Consider the following 17,699-nt stretch of genomic DNA (forward strand, 5'->3'; position numbering starts at 1 on the left):
TCATGAAAAAATGGACTGGCGCAAAATTCGGAAAGGAGTACCTCAAGGCTGTATATTGTCACCCTGCTTAACTTATATGCAGAATGCATAATGCAAAATGTGGGGCTGGATAAAGCATAAGCTGGAATCAAGATTGTGGGGAGGAATATCAATAACCTCAAATATGCAGATGACACCACCCTTAAGGCAGTAAGTGAAGAGGAATAAAGATACTCCTGATGAAAGTGAAAAAGGAGAGTGATAAAGCTGGCTTAAAACTCAAGATCAAAAACTAAGATCATTTCATCCAGTCCCATCACTTCATGCCAAACAGATGGGGAAAAAATGGAAATAGTGTCAGACTTTATTTTCTTGGGCTCCAAAATCACTTCAGATGGTTACTCTAGCCATGAAATTTAAAGACACTTGCTCCTTGGAAGAAAAGTTATGACAAACTTAGACAGTATATTAAAAAGCAGAGACATTACTTTGCCAACAAAGGTCCATCTAGTCAAAGCTATGGTTTTTCCTGTAGTCATGTATGGATGTGAGGGTTGGATCATAAAGAAGACTGAGCACTGAAGATTTGATGCTTTTATCTGTGGTGTTGGAGAAGACTCTTGACAGTCCCTTGGACTGCAGGGAGATCCAACCAGTCACTTCTAAAGGAGATCAATTGTGAATATTCATTGGAAGGACTGGTGTTAAAGATAACACTTCAGTACTTTTGCCAGCTGATGGGAAGAGCCGAATCATTAGAAAAGACCCTGATGCTGGGAAAGACTGAGGGCAGGAGGAGGAGGGGACGACAGAGGATGAGATGGTTGGATGGCATCACCGACTCAATGGACATGAGTTTGAGTAAATTTTGGAAGTTGGTGATGGACAGGGAAGCCTGGCGTGCTGCAGTCCGTGGGGTCTCCAAGAGTCAGACTCAGCTGAGCCACTGAACAACAACCTTGAAATGAATCTTATGCAATTATAATCTGAGTTGTGATCTGTAATGGAGTTTAGGACACATACCCCCCAGATATGAGGCTTCCTTCATAACTCAGTTGGTAAAGAATCTGCCTGCAATGCAGGAGACCCCAGGGTCAATTCTTGGGTTGGGAAGGTCTCTTGGAGAGGAAATGGCAACCCAGTCTAGTATTCTTGCCTGGAGAATCCTATGGACAGAGGAGCTTTGCAGCCTACAGTCCATGTAGTCACAAGAGTAGGACACAACTTAACTACTAAACCACCACCAACCCTCAAAATGTGGTACCTTGGCATATTGAATATTTTAAGCTGAAGGAGTTTATGAAAATATTAATAGCAAAAGCAGGAAGGTCATTTGGACTTTTATCCCACCCTTCTCCTCTGAAACATCTTAGTAAGCCTTCATGGGAGATGTTTCTTCCTTATTCCTGGAGGAATGGAGTACCCTTGGTCAAAGAAAAAGAGATACTGAAAAAAATCCTAACAAACAGGTTTCCTCAAGTTGAGTACACTTGCCTTATACTCCATCATGTATCATATTTCTCCATGACTGTCTGTTCTTCTTCAAACCTAGCATAAAAATACTCAAATATGTTCTTAAGTCTTCCTGTCTTTTTGCAGGTTCCCATGTCACATAGGACTTACATTAAATACATTTGTACAGTTTTCTTCTGTCAACCTGCTTTTGCCAGTTTAATTTTTGCATGCAGCCAGCGACTTGAGAAGGGTAAGAACTTTTACCCACTTTATATTGGTGCTGCTTTTTCTATCAGTGTAAAGAATAACATAAGAAATAATGAAAATTTAAAGAACTTTAAATTATAATTTTTTTATCAGACTAGACAATATGAAGTAGAACTTACTATGTTAAACATTCATATTTTATTAATTTTGGTGAAAAAGGAGAGCATAATAAGTTGTAAAAAATACAGTTGTGCAATAATGCATTAATACCTAAGCATATGGACAGAAATCTCTCAACTAATGTGCATTAGTCTGACAAATACTTCAACCAGTATTTGCTCTGAAGCAGATTGTTCAGCAATGTCATTGATACAGAATATTAAAAGGAGAGAGAAATTAAAATATAACTGTATGTATTATGTAAATTCTGTTGGAAAGTTAACTTTGTGCATATATATTTTTCAGTGGGTCAAGAACAACACCTTAATTGATCAATGGGGAAAGCAGCTTTGGCATTTAGATTCACCCATGACCTCATGTAAAAATAAAGGGATTGTTTCTTATGCATTTTTTTTAAGGACATTGGATTGGCATCAGTTATCTCCAGGGGGATGGAAAACCCTGAACTGACACTTTAAAGGGTAAAGAGCCTTGTGGGCAACCTCTAAAGCATGTTTGAGTAAACCATGCAGATTGGTGCAGTAGAATCCTGAATGTAACTTTCAGAATGAAATCTGGATAATAAGTAAGTAAAATGTTAGTCTGAGATTTTTATTCCCAGATGGTTCATCACTTTCATATTCTAAATTCCAGTGCCCTTGTAGGTCCAATTAAGATGCTTAATTGAAAAATTCCAAGTAAGCAGACTGTCCTGGCCCCCAGAGGGGATTATACCAGTGATGATACTTCTGAACTAAAAAGAAAGAATACTCACAGATGTTAACAGAGGTACGGATATTTAATAATGGAGCATTTATTCTTCAAGTGTAAAGAAAAATCAAGCCTAGGAATCAGGCCTGCTGTGGTAACTTAGAATGACCTTGTTTTCTTTTTTTCATGTCTAATTTCAGACTATCCATCCCTCATTCTTTCCCTCACAATCCTTTGATTCTTAAGTAGAGGGTAAAAATACGTGTAGTGGCAAATTTTGATTTTTTAGTATCATTTCCCAGTTACTATCTGTAACGTTTTTTGAAATGCAAGATGAGGCAAGCCATTCTATGACTACCAGTTACTCCTTCAAGTAGAACTAGTGAAATAGTTCCACTTTGGTTTTTAAATGCACGTTAGCACCCAATTATGCCTTATGGTGACTGCAGCCATGAAATTAAAAGACGCTTACTCCTTGGAAGGAAAGTTATGACCAACCTAGATAGCATATTCAAAAGCAGAGACATTACTTTGCCAACAAAGGTCTGTCTAGTCAAGGCTATGGTTTTTCCTGTGGTCATGTATGGATGTGAGAGTTGGACTGTGAAGAAGGCCGAGCACCGAAGAATTGATGCTTTTGAACTGTGGTGTTGGAGAAGACTCTTGAGAGTCCCTTGGACTGCAAGGAGATCCAACCAGTCCATTCTGAAGGAGATCATCCCTGGGATTTCTTTGGAAGGAATGATGCTAAAGCTGCAACTCCAGTACTTTGGCTACCTCATGCGAAGAGTTGACTCATTGGAAAAGACTCTGATGCTGGGAGGGATTGGGGGCAGGAGGAGAAGGGGACGACAGAGGATGAGATGGCTGGATGGCATCACTGACTCGATGGACGTGAGTTTGAGTGAACTCCGGGAGTTGGTGATGGACAGGGAGGCCTGGCGTGCTGCAATTCATGGGGTCGCAAAAAGGAGGACACAACTGAGCAACTGAACTGAACTGAACTGATGCCTTATGTTGAGATACCACATTTTTATGATGCATTTTAATTCTCTATAAGGACTTTTGTTTATTGTTTTATTTGTCTATGTCACATGGCATGTTTTCTGAACTGTGGATGAATACCACGTAAAACATGACGGAAAGTGAATTACTTGTGTGGTATTTGCATCTCTCTGACATACCATATGGAAATAGTTGTGTTGTGTCTTTAACATTCTCTTTTATGGTTTAATTTACATCTTATTTGTGAGTCATTCCTAAAACAGGAAGAAAAAGTAATCAACAATAGAGTATCACTAACCTTAATTTAGAAAGTTTAGAACTCTATCAATGATATAAGAAAAAGATGAATAAAATATAGGGTGCAAAGGTATTTCAGTAATATTTTTGCAGATATAATTGACTGTGATCATTAACAAATGGTATGATGAGAACCAGTATTTGTGTTTCCTTATAATGAGAGGAAAGCTAAACCTGGATTATAGACGTTTTCTTTGTATTTCTGTCTAAAAATAATTTCCTTTTAATATTTGCTTTTCGTGAATTGCAAACAATTGTGAATAATTTCCTTGCTCCCACTGCCTTGCTCTCCTTGTTAAACCCTCCCCTTCTATCTGAAGGTCATTCTTTTTTTTTCATCCATTGGCATGCTAACCCAGTACTCAGACAAACCAACTTCTCTAATTTCCATACATTAATTTTCTGTGAGTGTGGCAACAATGGTGCTGACGCGCTTCTCACTGACCCAGCAAATATTGGGAGTCCTTAGTCCCCACCCAGAAAGAGTCCCTGCAACACAACTCGCATATAAAATTGGTGCCCTAGCTCAGGGGACAAAGGACAGCACTGAAAGCGTATTTATATCATTACAGGGCTGTCTGGCGGTCAGATCCTCTTTTTTATTGCGGGTTTCCAGATTTGTCTTCTGATTTAACACATTTCAGCATCATCTATCTGGGTTAGACAAATACTGCTCACATTCAAGTATTCTATATTGGTCAAGAAGTTAAAAAATGTTGGAATTAAATTGCTCCTTAGTCTACGTACCTCTAGAGGAACAAGAGCTAGAGAAACAATTATCATGGTTTTGAAGCCAGTTTATACAGGTCTTTTTTGCTTAATTGTATGAGGACTTGAAACAGGTCTTTTCTTTCTAGAGGTGATATGTTGTGCGTCTTTAAAATATACAACCAAGAGAAAATTGCTAAGAATATAGTTCAGTCACAGTTCAAACACTTCCTGCTGGAAAAGCCGCTTCATCTGACATAGGTGTTTATCTTCTGTGTACTCTGAGAGAACAAAACTGGATGTAGTTTTGCTTCCAACAGGCGTCATGACAGAAATTTTCAAAACTGTGTGTCCTTTGTTTTATATACAGCTTTCACAATTTGTTTCAGTCTTTCTGCCTATTCCTCTTCTTGATAATTGTATCCTTATAAGAAAAAGGTTCCTTAAGCCGCCTGACTTTTAAATTATTGGTTAGTTAATGACTGCTGTCAGGTGTTACTAAGACTCCTGGAAACAAACTTGGTTAAACAGAATATAGAAAATTATGGAAAAAGTAGAATGCTAAGAGTATGGTGCATACCAGGTGAGAATGTTTCATCTCAAAGAGGTCGCTTTAGTTTGTGGTTGGGTGATTTTCCCTGGAGAAGGCAATGGCAACCCACTCCATTATTCTTGCCTCGAGAACTCCATGGACAGAGGTACAGTCCATGGGGTTGCAAAGAGTCGGACATGACTAAGCGACTAACTTTAGTTGATTTTGGTCCTGGAACATATGATCAGGTGTAAATCGGATGTCTCAGTTTTCATTGAGAGTAAACAATGCTTATTAAACATGATTTTTATTTTGTATGAACTTGTCTTTAACTTCCTTATTTCAGAGACAACAAAGTTTAGCACATCTTTCCATTCTGCCAGAATTGTAGTCCATTGACATATTTATTTGCTATCCAATAGGAGTGAGAAAGTCTTCCAGGTGCTGCCTTATCAAGAGGGCATCATTACAGACAATTTTTGCCTCTTATCACTATTATTCTCGAAAGTTAAGACAAAATATAAGCAGTTGAGAAATTCAATATCTGTCTGGAAATTAAATTTGAATTGAATTGTTTCTTATGCAATACCATTGTACCATGGTTTATTTTTTTAATGATCACACCCATGCAAAGTGTGTGTGTGAATGTGTGTGTGTGTTGTGTTTGATGAGGAAATGTAGTGTATCAGTTAAGTTCATTCACTCAGTCGTGTCTGACTCTGCGACACTATGAACCGCAGCATGCCAGGCCTCTCTGTCCATCACCAACTCCCAGAGTTCACCCAAACCCATGTCCATTGAGTTGGTGATGCCATCCTACCATCTCATCCTCTGTTGTCCCCTCTCCTTCGGCCCTCAATCTTTCCCAGCATCAGGGTCTGTTCAAATGAGTCAGCTCTTTGCATAAGGTGGCCAAAGTATTGGAGTTTCAGCTTCAACATCAGTCCTTCCAATGAACACCCAGGACTGATCTCCTTTAGGAGGGACTGGTTGGATCTCCTTGCATTCCAAGGGGCTCTCAAGAATCTTCTCCAACACCACAGTTCAAAAGCATCAATTCTTTGGTGCTCAGCTTTCTTTATAGTCCAACTGTCACATCTATCCATGACCACTAGATAAACCATAGCTTTGCTAGACAGACCTTTGTTGATAAAGGAATATCTCTGCTTTTTAATAAGCTGTCTAGGTTGGTCATAACTTTTGTTCCAAGGAGTAAGCATCTTTTAATTTCATGGCTGCAGTCACCATTTGCAGTGATTTTGGAGCCCAGAAAAATAAAGTCTGACACTGTTTCCCCTGTTTCCCCATCTATTTCCCATGAAGTGATGGGACTGGATTCCATGATCTTCATTCTTTGAATGTTGAGCTTTAAGCAAACTTTTTCACTCTCCTCTTTCTCTTTCATCAAGAGGCTCTTTAGTTCTTCTTCACTTTCTGCCATAAGGGTGGTGTCATCTGCATATCTGAGGTTATTGATATTTCCCCCAGGAATCTTGACTCCAGCTTGTGCTTCCTCCAGCCCAGTGTTTCTCATGATGTACTCTGCATATAAGTTAAATAAGCAGGGTGACAATATACAGCCTTGATGTACTCCTTTTCCTATTTGGAACCAGTCTGTTGTTCCATGCCCAGTTCTAACTGTTGCTTCCTGACCTGCATACTTCAATTGATGTGATACTAGAAATGTTTTAGGGTTTAATTTTTCAGTATTTAAAGGCTATTTATATCTAAGTTTTACACTGCAAAATAAATTTATGTTTAGTATAATTAGATCAATAACAAATAAATATGTATTTAGAGTAAATTGTTTATAACTCTTTTAGACAAAGCTTTGTTTTCATTTACTTTTAACATCTTTAAAAACACTGTGAGTTAATAGCAGCAAATATTAATAATTCCTGGAATTTAAATTGAATATACTGAATTCAACACTTTTGCATCTGGAAAAAAAAACAAAATACTAAATGATTCCTTACATAATGTACAAATCAGTTGCATAGATATTTACATTTTTATCTTTAGAAAGTGCTAAGTCTCTTATTCTTTGCAAATTCTTATAATAAAAAAGAAATGTGTAGTATCTTTTATTCAAATGTGTGTTAGTCACTCAGTCATATCCAACTATTTGTGACCCCATGGACTGTAGCCCCCCAGGCTCCTCTGTTCATGGAATTCTCCAGGCAAGAATACTGGAGTGGGTTGCCATTTCCTTCTCCATTTATTCAAATGGCTGTAAGTAAAATAAACAGTTAGCCTGACTTTAACTACTTTAACTCCTGCATTAACTTTGTACATACTTGAGAATTATAGGCACAGCTGAGTAAATGACTGGAAGAATAATAAGAAAAATAAGAACAACAGGTGATGATTTGATCAGGATATGAAAATCCTAAGTTATTAATTTATTTATCTATACTTTTCCATTTCACAGTTTTCCTCTTGTTATTGGATACTGTGCTCACTCCCTATTGCTCATTTTAATGAATATTTAACAATATGAAATATTTGTTCATTTCAACAAAATTCCCTCTGGTTTCCAAAAAGAATGCAAAAGCCATTTCAGAGCTTAATTAGGGAGACTTGGAACCTCTATGCTAGTTCATTCAATTTTATCACAGGTAAAAAGCATTTTAACTATTCTCTTTGTCTATACAATCATTTGCAACCCAGCAGAAAATTCCATTCCTTCCACAGTAAGCTTAACCAAGCAGGACAGCCAGTTGGAGTGAGGTCATCCTGGAAAGTGTTTTTTAAAGGGCTTTCTAAACCTTTTAAAAATTTAAGTTAGGTTTTAATGAGCATTGCAGGAGAGTTAGATCCCCAGGGGGCAAATCAATTTTGAGTGTTACACTGCCTGTTCCTTTTAGCCTCTGAAGTACCACCTTAACTGACTTCTCCCTGGTTATGTTGAGCCAGATATTCAAGATGAAAGAATGCAAATATACAGCCTGTGAATTTCTGTCTCACCCAGGGGTCACCAAATCCTTCAGCCAGTTTATTTTTTCAAGTGGCGAAAGGTATAGGGCAGATGGAACAAAGTGGTTGGCTGTTTCAGCCACTAAGAGAAGTGTGAGTGGTCAGGCGGGCTGAGGGTTTGGGAGCCTTCACTAGGATGTACTTCGTGACTTTCCCCCGTTGGGTCCCCATCAGCTCCTGATGTACAGAAAGCTTAAATTTCAGCCTGGGACTCCTGGGGTTTAACGTGGCTGCCTACTGGAGGATAAGGAAAACCTGCCCATGAAGTTCAGATCCACGTTTGCTTTTGCTTTTCCCCTCACGGGTGTATTGTTTGGGGGATTTGGGATTCATCATGCTAGAGATGTAGGCGTCTCCCCTACACAGTTGCACAATTGCTTCTTTTTCATATATTACCTCAATATACTAACACCACGCGTCTTCCTAAAAGGGCATTACACACCAGAGTGTACTTCTCTGGGCCTATTTACTACATTCTGCTGTCTCCCTGCAGAAAGGAAATTATGTATTAAAGAGTAACTGAGCATATCATTTCCTCTCTCCAGGCTGCCGTAAAGGAAGTCTCCACACTGCTGCTCAGTGTTTTTGCAGCTTACCCCCGTGGAAGAAAAATTTTGAGACTGGATGAGCCACATGTTCTTTATTCCATCCATGAATCAATATTTAGCCCCCTAAAAATGCTAAATAGTGCACCCTATTGAGCCCTTGTTCTAGAAGATCATTTTATTGCTGTGTTTACCTCATATCTTTTAAAATTTTTGCTCCAGGGTTTTCTCAATGAGGCCTCCCTGCATGAATTCTCTCAGTCGTGTCTGACTCTTTGCAACCCCATGGACTGTAGCCTACCAGGCGCCTCCGTCCATGGAATGTCCCAGGTAAGAGAGCTGGAGTGGGTTGCCATTTCCTTCTCCAGGGGATCTTCCCAACCCAGGGATCGAACTCAGGTCTCCCACATTGCAGGCAGACGCTTTACCCTCTGAGCCACCAGGAAGCCTCTGACCATCAGGCCTCCCTGACCATCCTATTTAAATTGGCAACAAGAACCACATCCGCTCTTCATTCTCCAACGTTGCTCCATGTTTTTTGTTGTTGTTGTTGTTGTTCTCACGGCCTTTCTTATCACCCAGCATAGTATATCCTTTTTCTTATTAATGAAATTGTAATTGGTAGATACAGAGACAAAATATAAATCTATATAAAGTGAAAGCATGTAATACTGTACTCATTTTTCACAGCTGCATTTCACACGATTTCATATTTATACCAAGCCTATGGGTAGCCTAAGTCCCATTTCATTGAAGAGAAAATAGGTTAAATAACTTGTTTCAGATCATGTAGTTTGTAAGAGGTCAGGATGGTAGTTAGACCCTTTACCTCTGACTTAATTGTGTACGTTCTTTATACTTTATTTTTTACTTTATGTACAGTTGTCTCCACATCTCTTAAGGTTTCATTTTTTGCCATTTCAGTTACCTGCAGTCAACCGCAGTCTGGAAATATTAAATGGAACATTCCAGAAATAAACTATTCATGAATTTTAAATCACATGCTATTCCAAATTGCGTGATGAACTCAATGCTATCATACTACTTCCTGCCCAGAATCCCCAACCATCAACATCTTCTGCTCCTGATGTCCAACCACTGACATCATGATAGCTGGATGATTCAGGATTACCTGAAATAGATGTGTAGGCAGAAGGAGACTAGTAGTGGCCTAATGCTACATCACAGTGCCTGTGTCACTCACCTCCCTCCATCTCACCACGTAGGCATTTTGTCATCTCCTGGTAGGGATGGGGTAGCCTGCTGGGCTGCCGTCTGTGGGGTCGCACAGAGCTGGACATGACTGAAGTGACTTAGCAGCAGCAGCAATATCACAAGAAACATGAGTGTAGCACAAGATATTTTGAGAGAGAGAAAAAAAAATCACAGTCACATAACTTTTATTACAGTATTGTTATAACTGTTCTATTTTATTAGTAGCTCTTGTTTTCACTTATTTTGCCTAATTTATAAATTAAGGTTTATCACTGATATATTTGTGTTGGAAAAAATGTGCTCTATATATAGGGTTTGGTATTCTCAGAGGTTTCAGGCACCCAGTGGGTATCTTGGATCATATCCCCTGAAGATAAGTGAGAACTACTGTAATCATATTAATGTGATTAAACCTTGAGTTCTGAATGGATTTCTATTGATTAGAAACTTGCTTTTTTCCTATCTGAATTTGCTTTGGATGTTTTAGTTCCACTACAGTAGACTAAATAATCCCCAACTTTGAGTAGCTGGATTCTTCTCAAAAATAGAGTCTAATCACTGGCCAAAATTCAAAGCTGAATTTAAATCTGTTGGCTCCTTAGCATTTATCTGACTTTTATGTCATCTTTAGACTTCTGGTGCTATGTGGCACTAAGGATGACTGACATCTTATTCTGATACTTAGATATTTTGTAAACATTTTGTAGCTGCTTCATAAGAAATTGCTTGCAAGTATAAGAAGCCTAAACAACAAAAATCATAGCCAATTTCATGTAATTTTCTCTGGGTGAATTATTTTAAACGTCTTTAGAGTGAAGGTATAATTTCTTTTAGACTTTGTGATTGCATCTGTCCTCTGGTTTGGAAGCACCATGAAGGACACATGCTATTTAAAATCTCATCAACAGGGGAAAAAAGATTAAAAAGCTGGGCTTATTCATGTGACTTTTTCAATGCATTCTTCCATCAGACAGGGTAGGTTAGATTATGCTGGGGTAACAACCTGAAAATGTAAGTGGTTTACAACAAAACATTTCTGTCTTTTTTTTTTAATATAAATTTATTTATTTTAATTGGAGGTTAATTACTTCACAATATTGTATTGGTTTTGCCATACATCAACATGAATCCGCCACAGGTATACACTTCTGTCTTATGTAAAACATCCTTCACTGGTCAGCTGCAGTTCTGTTCTAACCTATTTACTCTAGGACACAGGCTGATGGATGACTGTCCAGAACATCACCACCCATTGTTTCAGAGAGAGGAAAGAGATTTGGCAACTCACATGCTGGTTCTTAAACCTTTTTGTTTAGAAAGCACACTTCATGGGCCTAAATGAATCACCATGTTCATGTGAGTTCAACAAAGCAAGGAAACAGGAGTCACATATCACAACTGGAGGGTGGTGGGGAAAGGCTGTATAATAATTTTGAAGGGATATGAAATAATGTTAACCATTAATGAGATCTACTTAAATAATCTTGTAAAATTTGACTCACAGAGTTTTAAAAAATTGTTGCTGTCTCGAAGTAATATGAGAATACTTTCCCTTAGTTTTTGCTGTATTTTAAACATAGCTAGTGGGCTTCCCTGGTGGCTCAGATGGGAAAGAATCTGCAACGCAGGAGACCTGGGTTCGATCCCTGGGTTGGGAAGATCCCCTGGAGGAGGGCATGGCGAGCCACTCCACTATTCTTGCCTGGAGAATCGCCATGGACAGAGGAGTCTGGTGGGAGGCAGTCTATGGGGTTGAAAGAGTCAGACACGATTGAGTGACTAAGCACAGCACAAACGTAGCTAGTACTCTAAGTGCTATGGACACACTTGTATAACTCTCCAAGATTACCAGTGCTTTCCACTGATGGTCAATTCAGTTAAAAAGCAGCATTCCCTACTACATGTTTTGGAAGTGCCTACATTTACATTGATAAATCTTCTGTGTTCTGGAAGTTCTCCTGTTTGAAGAGCCCCACTCCGCTTCCCCAGTCTCCAGTGTCACCTCACAGGCTTACACATCCACGTTTGTTGGCATACTTCTGTCAGAATGGAATAATCCGTGTCAGCCATGCTCGCCAAACTATCATGCATTCTACGTAATGAGAACCCAGCTGGCACAGTGGCTTGATTCCATACACTCTGAACATATGGTTTAGGGAAGGCCAGAGGCACTCTGATCAGGAAACTTGATTCCAATTAGGAGAGATGTATTACAGTCCATAGTCCTGTGAAGAAAAATATTGTTTTATAAATACAGGCTTCATTAAGCACCTGTCTGCACCATTTACTGAGGTTATTCAAGTTTAAAGTAAGAATAGCAATGAGGGATTATGCTTCAGTTTGAATATCAAAATTTATTTTGACTAAGGTCAAGACTACAAAGTGAAGTAAAATATAAACCTCTTTCATGCACCTCTAACTCCTGGCAGTCTGAAGATTGTCTTCGGTATCCCTTTGGGTTTCCAAATCACTGAGAGGTTACTATTTTTCCTCTTTGTTCCAAGAAACATTTGGGCAGCATTTGTCCTCTTGCTGGAGGCATTCAAACAGTAAAGGTTACATTCTTATTACAAATTATTATGTACCCCGAGAATGGGCAAGGGGTAGGTAGGAGGGATAGAAACATGCACAGTGCCCTGTGGGCTTCACGCCTTTCTTAGTCCCAGCACAGAATCAGGGGACTCCTGTGTTACACCTGTAATTCCAGGCATCACTGGCTGCCCTAAGCTTTGGGTACTTTGTTACACAAACGTTTCCCTCAGTGTCAGAGCCAAGTATTAGAGTTTTGTCAACTGCTTCCAAAGGCTTTCCCATGTTAGTCTTGAACTCCCAATATCCTTAAGAGAAAGCTATTCCAAGGGAGTACTAGCCAATAATTGTGTGACCACTTTTGAGAAGTAGCAAGCAATAATCTTGGGGGTTGATTCTTCCTCTCCCTGGTTAATGGATTGCTTTATTCAGCAGTTTTACCATCTATAGTGCCTTTTAGGCACTACGTTGCTGAACATTATTTCTTCAGGCAACAGCTCCTTAGGAAGCATTTTTTTTTATTAATTTATTTTTTATTGAAGGATGATTGCTTAACAGAGTTTCGATGTTTTCTGTAAAATCGAACATGAATCAGCCATAGGTATGCATATATATATATTTATCTCCTAGAATTGCCTGGTAAAGTAAGATTTTGAAAGCAAGCATGAGATCCTTGTATTTTTTCTATAGACCAATAGTTAAGGTGATTTCCAAGACTGAGTGCCTTAGTGTATATATTGAGTATGGGGGTCAATCACTCCCTCTCTTCAGTGTCTCCCTTTAGAGATTTGAGATCTAGAAATATGAGGTCTTGTGCACAGAACTTGTTGATGGCTCAAGGAGTGGCTCTCAGTTTCCTACATCTTATGAGAACATTCAGAATACTAAGATCATGGCATCTGGTCCCATCACTTCATAGCAAATAGATGGGGAAACAGTGGATGACTTTATTTTTCTGGGCTCCAAAATCACTGCAGATGGTGACTGCAGCCATGAAATTAAAAGATGCTAGCTCCTTGGAAGGAAAGTTATGACCAACCTATGCTGTCTAGACAGCATATTTAAAAACAGAGACATTACTTTGCCAACAAAGGTCCGTCTAGTCAAGGCTATGGTTTTTCCAGTATTCACGTATGGATGTGAGAGTTGGACTATAAAGAAAGCTGAGTGCCAAAGAATTGATACTTTTGAACTGTGGTGTTGGAGAAGACTCTTGAGAGTCCCTTGGACTGCAAGGAGATCCAACCAGTCCATCCTAAAGGAGACCAGTCCTGGGTGTTCATTGGAAGGACTGATGTTGAAGCTGAAACTCCAATACTTTGGCCATCTGATGCAAAGAGCTGACTCATTTGAAAAGACCCAGAGGGATGGGATGGGGAGGGAGGTGGGAGGACGGTTCAGGATGGGGAACACGTGTACACCCGTGGTGGATTCATGTTGATGTATGGCAAAACCAATACAATATTATAAAGTAATTAGCCTTCAATTAAAGTAAATTTATATTAAAAATAATTAAAAAAAGAAAGAAAAGACTCTGATACTGGGATAGATTGAGGGCAGGAAGAGAAGGGGATGACAGAGGATAAGATGGCTGGATGGCATCAGTGACTCAATGGACAGGGGTTTGGGTGAATTCTGGGAGTTGGTGATGGACAGGGAGGCCTACTGTGCTGTGGTTCATGGGGTCGCAGAGTCGGACATGACTGAGTGACTGGACTGAACTATGAGAAGACAAATCATATGTCCTAAGGATTATCCAGGAATTCTCTATTTATCCTTCCAGATCCATCAGTCTCCTCCTTGTTCCACAGCCTGAGAAGTTGTCATTTTGGACTGTATGAGTGGGTTGACCTCTGGCTTCCGATTTGGCCAAGCATGTCACTGGCAGGACATTTGAGGGAGAAGGTGATGGAGACAGGGACACTGAATCCCACAGCGCACTCTAGCGTTCCTTTACAGCGGCTGCTCTCTCAGTCCTAAAGCGTGCATGACTTTTCACGTGGACCAGCGCTGGTATTATGCATCACGTCCTCTCTTCTTGGTTTACTTTAACACTGTCCACAGTTTGCAAATAGACCCTAGGTAAGTGTTCCTCCCTTACTCCTTTTGTTATAGTATCTTTCCTTCTGTGACTTTGACAGATACAAGGGCGTTTTGTAGTCATATGATTGCAGTTGAGAATAACTGATTCAACCCATATGCGTCTTTACCAAGTATGATGCATTCCAAAATGCTTTCTACACTCTGTGGATGCAACGGATACTGTTTGTGTCTCATCAACTTTTGTTCTAGAGTCTGTTCTTAGTTTCTTGAGATAAGACATCTCCCTTACCTTACTGCACAGTCTTCAGTTTTGATAATGTACGTTCCTAGATTTGGAATCCAGCAGTGTATGGACGCTAATCTTCCATGACACTGAGCAGATGTCACTATTTGTTTCCAAGAGAGCTGGGGGAAAGGATTAGAATGTGAAAAGGGTCGGCTGGTTCTCTGATTTTGTAACGCTGAGCCAAACTTCTAGCATCTCTAGATTTTAATTTCCAGTTAAATGAAGTAAGAAACCTGGCTCCAGTGAGTACTTGTTTCTGTGAATGCAGTTTTATTCCTTTATTAAGCCTTGTCAATACGCCTGGTACTCAGAAGACTGATCTTGGTGTGTTAAAAATCTAGAGCAACTTGATGGAGAATCATACTAGGAAGTATCATTTTTACCCCTAAATTATGTTCCTTGATTCTTACATTTCCTCACTTGGGATCCATTCTTTTTTTTACAAAGTTCATGGATAGTCTTTAGGCAAGGTGTACAGTCCCTTGATTTTATGTTGGAAGACTGGCTGGGTCCATGTACGTTTCTCTGGGGTGAGTGTCCATATCTGATACTGGATGCATGATTTTTTCCTTTCCAGCAAAAAAAATTAAGGATTACTGTCTTATTCCTTTTCCTCACACCTATTCCTGGAAGACATGGGGGTGCTAAAGTTCCAGGCTGCCAAATATATAATTAATACATGACCTACTGCCTTCATACATGCATTTATCAGGTACCATGAGCCATCTTCTTTTCACAGGTTTTCATATTTCTTTAAAGTATTCGGATGTATTTTCAGATCAACCTTTGACTTGTAGAAATGATAAAGAGGCTTTTTGTCTATGTGACTTTCTTTTTAACTATAAACAGCAGGCATATTCAAGGATTCTTTTAGGATAAAGAGAAGAAAGAAGAAGGTTGCTCTCACAGAAAGAATCAGATTAGGAGTCTTTCAGATTCAGTGTCTAGGTTGTTTTCTGAGTGTTTTTCCTTCTCTGAAGCACTAACTTGTCTGATGGAATTCTCATTGAAGTTTCTGTCTCTATCACACTGTTCTATCAAGCCTTTAGTTTCCCTTTCATTGATTTTTTTCCCCTCCTGTTTCTCCTTATAAAAGATGTCAGGTCACATCTATAGGATAGTAAGTGGGGGTAATACTTTAGTATTTTCATACAGGATCAAATTCTAGAGGAGGCAGAAAATAAATTTGCCTATGGGTGATGTTTGTGTTTCAAAAATATATCCCTCCCTCCAATACATTTCAGTCTGGTTTCCATCCTCAACATTTACCCAAACCACTTCAGTTAACTTAATCAATTATTGTGTATCTGTCTCTCTACCTGCCTATCTCTCTTTTATCTATCTAATCTAATTTTCTGTCATCTATCTCTATCAACTCATAAAGCATTTTGAGACAGTGTTCTAAGTGCTTTACAAGAATTACCTAATACTTCTTAAGGATTACCTTATTTTATTCTAAAAACCCATGATTCTTAAAATCAATTTATACTCTTAAAATTATCAAAGATATCAAAGAGCATGTATTTACATAGGCTTACTATGTTGACATTTTTCATATTCTAAAATAAAATTGTGACTACTTGAAATATTTATTTAGTAGTTAGTTTGATAATAATGATAAAGCCATTATAAGGAATGTAACAAATTTTTTATGAAAATAAAAATATTTTCCAACACAAAAGCAATGTAATGAAAAAAGTGGCACTCTTTGATATTTTTCAATTTTTAAAAAAATAACTGATTTAACAAAAGACAGCTAGACTCTCATATCTTCTTTTGCATTCAATCTGTTGTGATACGATATTTTGCCAGAAACATATAAAGAGATTCCAGCCTCATTTAGATATCTAGTTAGGAATAGAGAACTGTTTGTTATTTCAATGTTGAATTCAAAATCATGTCAATACATTTTTCATAGTCTGTTGCATTTGAACACTGGAGTGTTTTAAACCTCAAATGGATATTTTTGCTTATGTGGAATTTTGGAACATTATATATTAGACATTTGGTTCACTGAGATACACAGGTGTTGGCAGTATTTACACATTTCATTATATAATATGGAAGATCAAAATACATTAAAATGAATATTTTTACTGATTCATCCATAACATTCTTTTACGAAATTGACTTTTTTTTTTCTTTTACCTGAAAATCGACTATGGAGAAGAATACAATGGTGATAATATATTTTACTGCTGCTTTCTTGGCTTTGCAGGTCAAATCATTCAAAAAGGCAAATAATGAATGAGCATTATTATGAAAGTAGTTTTGATCTCACGAATCTCCTGAAAGGGTCTCCAGAATCTCCTTGTGACCACAGAGCATGCTTTGATAAAACAGCTGTTCAACACAACTGTACTGCAGATGAGAAAACCGAGGCAAGGAGAGTGTAGGTGGCTTCCTCTAGGGTACAGAGCTAGCAGATGAACGAGGTGGGATTCTCACTGGGGGGATCTGCTGAAGCCCTGCTCTTCAACTCCACTTTAACAATCAAGCATCTTTTTCGGCTGTCACTGTATTTCATCAGTGTCGTTTGCCATCTCTGCCGTTGCCTCTCTCAGCGGCTTTCTTACCTCAGCTTTCACAGTGTCAGCCTCTCCTCGTTGTCCTATACCACGTAGGCGGTTCTTTTTCTGCCTTCTTTGCAGTTACTTTCTCCTGTAACTACATCCTCAAGCTGAAGTACCTTCAGGTTTCCTCTTTCCTCTTGTCTCTTGCCCACTTTAAACTCCCTCTAGGCAGTATCCATAGGGCCTGCCTTCATTACACTGATATGCAAATGCCTCAAAGCTTTACATCTCCAGCTCTCATTTCTCACCAGTAAAACACTTTTATTTTTAACTCATTTTGCATGATGTCTTCCTTCAAATATATTCTAAACGCTATAGGACCGTAAGTAGAACTTGGCACCCTTTTCCCTGACCTCAGACTAAAGCTGCTTATTTTCTATATCCTACTTAATAAAATTCTTACCATCTATCCAGTTGTTAAGACAGGAGCCTAAGACTTACTGTTTCATACTCCCATCCTCGAGTTTGCTCCTGTATCT

The 17,699-nt window shown here is 38.8% G+C and overlaps 2 long non-coding RNA genes across 3 annotated transcripts in view; both read left to right on the forward strand.

The window, feature by feature from the left end:
• LOC147370065 (uncharacterized) overlaps positions 1-16,235 on the forward strand; it is a 169,423-nt gene extending 153,188 nt beyond the window's left edge. For both annotated transcript variants that reach the window (XR_015168368.1, XR_015168371.1), the window contains exons 4-5: positions 8,797-8,904; positions 14,102-16,235. This is a non-coding gene — a long non-coding RNA (uncharacterized LOC147370065). The remainder of the gene's footprint in view (positions 1-8,796; positions 8,905-14,101) is intronic.
• On the forward strand, positions 539-5,624 carry LOC147370067 (uncharacterized). Its single transcript, XR_015168380.1, has 2 exons — positions 539-1,684; positions 2,220-5,624. It is a non-coding gene; the product is annotated as an uncharacterized LOC147370067 (long non-coding RNA).
• Positions 16,236-17,699: the final 1,464 nt, after the last annotated feature.

Source organism: Bos grunniens, chromosome 7 (assembly GCF_055505025.1).
Source record: "Bos grunniens cultivar Pamir isolate PY7600 chromosome 7, Bosgru_T2T1.0, whole genome shotgun sequence".
NCBI classification, from domain to species: Eukaryota; Metazoa; Chordata; class Mammalia; order Artiodactyla; family Bovidae; genus Bos; species Bos grunniens.